We start from the raw sequence: 7,599 nt of genomic DNA, 5'->3' as shown, positions 1-7,599 counted from the left end.
AGACAGAGAATAAAATGAAGAACCTCATCTAATTACAAACTGTAAGAGTAACTAATAAAAGATGCCCTTATAATGAGCATACAGTAACAGCAAATATGAAGCTATCGGCAGTATCTGGCCTCCACTGGTTGTCCGGTAACCTCATAGTGATGATAGGACTACAGGATGTTATTCCTTCTAGTCAAGAAATAGTCCATTATATAACAAGCAAAATATTAAAAAAAAAAAAAAAAAAAAAAATATATATATATATATATATATATATATATATATATATATATATATATATATATATATATTTATATATATGTGTGTGTGTGTGTGTGTGTGTGTGTTAATAAGTGATCTGTAGAGGTGCTTGCTTTGTTTCTTTGGACCTAGCCAGGCTAACTGCTTCTAGTCTTTATGATAAGTTAAAGGAGCTATTTGTAAGTTTTGTTATATAGCTAACGTTAGCATTAACAGCTGTTTACTTACCAGTCTGGAGGAAACATTGCAAGTTCAGCATCAAAATTCATTCTTTTACTCACCTAGAGCTGTCTTCATGTAGTGGTGGAAAGACCAGTTATTTCTATCACGTCTTTACTTCTACTGAGGTTAGCATGCTAACCAGCTAGCCCCAGTCTGGCAGGAAAAATAATGGATAAATAAGATGGAAGAGAGAATCATTGCTGACATTAACTTTTTAGAGTTGCACAAATGAATTGCTGAAATGTTGTAGAATTTGACACACCTTTAAATTTTTTTTAATTTGGATTTTATCCTCTCTATCAATCCTGCTTTACCTCGTAACAACACAGCAACCCACTCCCACACCTTGCTTTGTGTTTAGGGATATTTTCATTGTGAAAGTCACCTTAGAAGTCAAATTCAGTAAGAATTCAAACTCTGCAACAAGTCCCAACGCTTTCCCTTGGGGTTGATAGAGACCATCAAGGTAAATGAAGAATGTCACTAATTTAAGAATAGCAGGCAAAGTTGGTTGATATAACAGCAAAGGAAAAACTACGACAGAAAACACATGAAAAGAGTCTGGGTTTCTCAGTAAGTGATTACTGCAGTGCAGATTCTGCTGAAGTGTGGATGGTAAAACACCAGAGTGTGGTGATAAAGCAGATTCAACAGCCATATGTTTTACAGATATAACTGTGTACTTTGATCATTGGATCAAACCTACCAGTCCTTTGGAATAACAGGGTTTGGCAGAGTGTGACTGCAACCAATCGAAAGCGTTACATCTCTAAAAAGTGTTGAGGCTGAAATCAAAGCCAACAAATAAATCTCATCGGTATGCACAGCCACAAATGAAGCTGTTTATCCTTCTTAGAGAAATATGTGCTCTATAGGTGTCTGTATGAGAAGTTATTCTTTCTTCTACATTAAATGTGTTTCTAATACAAAGCCAGGTGTTGCGGAATGGCTGCTGAAACAAGAGTGTTGAAATAACAGCTGGTGGAAATCTGATCTAGATGAAGTCTGGATGATCAAAGTCAATGAGAAACACAATACTGTCCCTAACTGCCTCAAGCAAGGTAACTTTCCACCTACTATTTTAAACACGGCAGGTCAATTCTGTTTACACATCACATTCAAATGGAAATGTGAGAAGATTAGATTCAGTCTTATAATTTAATGAATTTTACAATTGGTATTGGTAACCTGTCAGCCGATCATCTGTGAAGCGTAGGTCATGCAACAGAGTCAATTAAACAAATGAAATAGTCAAAGTTGTCACATCAACATTTAAGGTGTATTGATTGATTTCCAAACGTCAGTCATTCACCGAGTAACACACGAGAAAACATTCCACCTTAATAGTTGCCAGTTTGACTTCTGCCTCCAATGCAGCTTCATTTGCTCTACACAAGTTAGTAAATGAAATCATTCAAAATACAAACTAATTGTGTTCATTCACCTGCTGCTTAACACCACGCTGATTACAACCTACTACATCCATGCTATCATCTGATGTCACTGAGCTGGATGTTTGTCTGATGCTGCCTCATATTCTCAACATGATCAAACTGTTCATTTCAAAGTCAGTCTAATATTTGATCATGTGATCATAGTTGACTTATCTATGTGAACTTTGGAACCATGTTTACATCACCTTCGAAATGAGCCACAACCTAACGGTGCGGGTGCATGCATGCGTGCAATGTCATATGTGTGTTCAGGGACAAAAAAAGAGCTCTACACCTCTGAAAATCACACGTATATTAAATATATAGCATCATAAATTATATGACCTCTTACTTTTGTTTTTTTTAATTGAGAATCAGTTTTCAATTGAATCCTGAGCCCAAGAATCAATCATGAATCATGAATCTCTAGAACTTTCTGAAATTTCAATATTTATGTGATGTACATCAAAACTATAAAGGAAAACAACAGCATTCTACGTTCAAACCTGTTTATATATATGAACCTCTATGGGGCATGTGAATTATGACTCTTATGACCAAATCAGGTCCCAAAAAAAAAAAAAAAATGCATGGTTGTCCAACAAAAAAGGCAAACTTTCCACACCTGCAAGGTTGAATATACCATTCCTCATACCCTACTAGGAATGTGTGCAAGAGATGTTGAAATAAAGTTTAAATTATTATTACCTTTCCTGTATCATAGTCTCATAGCATTATAAGCCACTGTGCAGTGTTCTGGCATCTGAAAAACCTTCAGATTCATGGATATGTTACTTAAATTGGACTTCCTGAAATGAATTTCATCTTCTTACAGGTACATAAAACAGCATGACCCAAGCAGCGCAGCCTCTTGCGTTTTAAGCACAATCTGAACACCTTGTAACTAAATGCTAAATGCTTGTTCCCAAACCTTAGCCATACCACAAAAATATCTTGGATTTTGCAGGTCAGATTTGAAAATTTGGAAACTTCCAACATGGCCGTCCCCTTGTTAGGGAACATAAGTTAAACATGTCATGAACTACATTACACACACTCATGTTCCCCTAAGAATAAATTGTAATCACAGTGTTATTCCTTAAATTTCTATCTCGCACCATAATTAGGTAAAATTTTCAGTTTGTCCAATACTTCGGTTTATGACCAAAATACCTGAAAAACTAATGATATTCCCATGAGTGTCAGCTGTACTTGCAGTTTTAGTGCTAATTAGAAAAAGTTAAGTGGCTCCAGGGTGAGATCTCAGCTCCATTGATCCTCTGGGGAGATGGGAGAAACTTCCAGAAGGACAATCGTCGCTGCACCACTCCACCAATCTGGGCTTAATGGCAGGCCATGTTATCAATATCTGTCTTAGGTGATCTGATTACAAGTGGACAGCTCTAAGTTCAGGTGTGAATACACCCAAGACGCATTGAGGATGCATTTGAGATCCAATCACTCAGACCTTATTTGAGGTTGGTCTTGGCCACAAGTGCTGACAGTCCTTTAGCTGAGGGACTGCCGACTCAACGGACGTCCTCTGGCACAGTCTAAAGAGTCCCACAACAGTTTCATAATGAGATATTTTACAATTTTAAATGACTATAACCATATTTCATTATAGAGCAGTGAAACAATTTACTCAACTGCTCCTTGCCCTTCTCTCTCTCTCTCTCTTTCACACAAACACACTGACAATGGACACACCTGTCATAGTCGTACTGGCTAAAAACAACACAACGTGTTTATTTGCATATAGAGTTACAATCACAAGTGTTCCCTCGAGAATCATGTAGAGACCATTTGTGTGAAATTCTGTTGTAATTGCTGTGTGAAGCCTTGAGTAATGGCTAAAAAGTGCTTTGTGAGGTCACACTGACCTTGACCTTTGACCTTTGACCAGCAAAGTCTAAATAGTTTGTCTTTGAGTCCAAGTGAAAGTTGAAAAAAAAAGTTGTGTCAAGGTGTTACTGAGATGTCATGTCCACTCAGAAAAGTCCTGGTCGTTCCAAACTTCTTCCATTTAAGAATGATGGGGGCCAATGTGCTCCTGGGAACCATCAATGCAGCAGAACATTTTCTGTGCCTCAACACAACTCTGTCTCTGAGTGCTGTAGGCAGTTCCTTCAATGGTCTGATAAGCACTGTCAGCTGTGAGACCTTCTGTCATTTGTCATTTCATTCTGTCATTTTTGGGTATTGAGTATGGACTCATGAAAAAAAATTGAAAAACCCATCATGTTGAAGAAATAAAGGCTTCAAATCACCATTGTCACTGAGGGATACCAGTCATTAATTCCACTGCACTGGTATACGTTATACACATTACTGGTACAGGCCATCATCACAATAAAACTACTTGAGTTTTAGATGGAGACATCAGCAGATGGATTAATTTTTAACACATTGATAATGTGGGTGTACTTAGGGACAACGCACATATTTTCTGTAAGTTCTTAAACAGTATAGCAACATGTGCAGCCTAGCAGCAGATGTTTAACACATGTTGCACCTAGAAGTAATGCAATATGTGCACTGTTCCTCAAATGTGAAAATGGTGAAGAAGACAGAGTGTCATGGTTTGATCATTCAGCAGAACAAGGCACTTCATCGCTCTAAATGACAGCCTCCCAACCTTTATTCCCATGACCTCAGACTGAGGTCAGAGCATTTCTCTAACCATTTTCACATTGTTCCAGTGTTTACTGCAGAGAGAGAGAAAAGCAACTTTGAGGGGTTTAGCCCTGCTTGTGTGTTCCTGAGGAAATGTCCCTGAGCAAGACACTGAGCCTTTCACCTGCCCATTCAGTATTCTGGTCAAGGGCATAGGTTTGCATATGGACCGTAGGGACATATCCCAATATTTTGGGAAGACAGAATTGTCCCTACCAATTTTTGAATGAACAGGTTCGCACTATTTGGAGTAAAGTCATATTAGATTCCAATGTGCTCTCCCAGAGGTTACGTCTCCAAGATGACCAATCTGGACTATCTGGAGGCTCACACCATGTACAAATATAGCACTTACTACCAGGCAAAAGCGGATCAGTGCACTGACAACAGTAAGTGATCAGTGTCAATCCAGACCTCAAGCATGGGCAAAAATTTCCTATTGGACTCTCTTTGTCCCTGTTCTATAGCCCATTTCTTACAGATCAAAAAACCACTAACATCCACTGACATCAAGCTTTTGTCAGCAATGGAAAATGGTTTAACCAGCATTCACACCCAGGTCAAATGACTCTGCAGTAGACACGGGTATTTATCGGCTCCGGCTTTTTGCATTTTAGTATTGTGGCTTGTGAAGGTGCAGGTTTAGCAAGGAACCAGTTTTACATGTGAAATCAAGGGTAAAGCACAGACAGATAATGTCCTGCCATCAGATCATTCTGGAAGTGAAACAAACCAGATTGCTCTGCTAGTATCACTTTACTTTTAATAAATATTGGTTTTACATCAGTGAAATTACCATGTAAATTCAATTCATACCAAAACAAAAACCAAGGACACTTAAAATTGCTTGCTAAGACTGATATTTTAAGTGTGACACAATAATAATTAAGGGTTTTTTTTGTTTTTGTTTTTGTTTTTACTTGCTTGGGCAAGTTCAAATTCATACCAGAAGCCTGCATTCATGCATTACAAATTGGAACGGTGCAGTTTAAAAGATGTGGGACTTTACCTGGCAGGGAGGGTCTAATAAACCTTGCATTATGGAAGTTAAAGGATCCAGTGTTTGTGGAGTTTGACCTATAGAGGCAGTGGTGGGATACTGGTGGGAGGGTGCTTGGAGAAAAAGATTGGAAGCAAAGATACAGAAAAAACTGATCAGAGTAAATATCAGGACATTCTGCTTTTTAAATAGGAATCTGCAGTTAGCAGATATAAACCCTTCCTGACAGTGATATTAAAGGGTCAATGAAGAGCACTGTCAGACACCATCAACATTCTGTCACTTATTGGTTGATAAATGCACAATCATACTTCATAACTTTAACTAATTTTATAAGAATTACTTATAATTTTGAAGTGATGCCATGCTTCAGAAGTCTGCCACAGAAAATGATGCATCACTTCTGTTAAACCGCTAAGAGACTCTAGCTATAAAACACAGTTAAATACAAAGGATTTTTATTATGCTCTGTATCGTTGATTGGTGTTGACAGTACTTTTTACACAGTACAAATACGTTTTATCAGTTTGTTCATAAAAGCTCCACCCCTCTGTGGTCTAACTGAACCTAATATAAGTAACATCACTCTGCAGGACAAGATATTCTACGCTACATTTTGTCGTTTAACAATGATTTGACAAACAAAAGGAATTTGTTCCATACAATTTCTGTATATCACACATTATATATATGTGTTGATTGAATAAAGACATGAATATTTGATGTATTAACAATGCCAACATTCAGTGGATGACAATGCATTATCAACAATATGAATTCCTAGAAAAGACTTTATTGAACCCTGAAAGGAAATTCACAGCAACCGGTATTCAAAATGAGCCCTACCTTTGGCTGCTGCAATGTAGTGATCTATACATCAATGCATCAATGATTATAATCTAATTTCATTATTTTGCATAATGAGTTTCTTTTAGTATTTTATTTATATTTTCATACCAATACTTTTCAAAAAAGTACTGCAGGGCTTTTACTTGTAAACCAGTATTTGTACACTGTGGTATTTGGTTCTTTCACTTCATTAAATGAAAGATCTGAGCACCTCCTCCTCCACTGCAGTTCACACAATTTAGCTCTTTACAATTCAAAATGTTCATTTATGATAACAATACTCTGCAACCAGAACAGTTCGGTCTGACTATGATTCTCCCGTAGCACCTGTGGTTTCTTTTTATAATGATAACTTACCTCCGTGTAACGGTGACTCCACCCTACCTGGCGTCTGTCTGTCGCTGCCCCTTTTATCATCATCTGACCGCTGGATTAACAATCAGAGCAGATTATAGCTATAATAAACCCCAAAACACAGGTTCAAGGGTCAGTTTACACTGAAGGCGAGGCTGTGCACTTATTGGACACAGTGTTGATTAATGTGCTGCTTGTGCTGTTTACGCTCCATAAAGCTCAGTTCATCTGCCCCGTGAAGTCATAACTGGGTATTATTCAAAAACCTGATCAGAATATTTTTTCAAATCCAAAGTCATCAATTTATTTTGTAACAAAAAGTCCCAAAAGTCTTAATTCAACATGAGATACCTGTTGTTTTCATCATTTATATCCCAGAATTTTTAATAGGCTATATCGACACCAAAAAAAAAAAAAAAGTATATGCGAACATGTAAGCTGTAATACTTTTCATGGGTTACCAGACTGAAAATGAATGATAGGCCTATCATAAGGACAGCTGTAGCCATAATATTATCTTAATTAATAAGTCCTCTCCACCGTCCTCCACATCAGCCAATTTGGAGCCATTAGGCCTGTAATGATTTATTTCCATACCCGCAAACATCAAACGGCGGAGCACAATGAGGGTCTGGCCTCTGTCTCTGCCTGTACGTCTTTAATTCTCCATAACAAAAGTACAAAGGCCGAGACGGAGACCAAAGGCTTTACCCCTAAACACATTTAACACCTCTCCGGGCCGCGGCGCCGCCGCGCCGGGCCGACGCGCACTCCGCGGCCTGTCTGGAACGCCTGTGATGGGGTAGAGGAGGAAAG

Source organism: Trachinotus anak, unplaced genomic scaffold (genome assembly GCF_046630095.1).
Source record: "Trachinotus anak isolate AG129_WGS33_773 ecotype Australia unplaced genomic scaffold, CSIRO_AGI_Tana_v1 ptg000017l, whole genome shotgun sequence".
Taxonomy (NCBI): domain Eukaryota; kingdom Metazoa; phylum Chordata; class Actinopteri; order Carangiformes; family Carangidae; genus Trachinotus; species Trachinotus anak.
Note: the sequence above shows the minus strand (reverse complement) of the source record.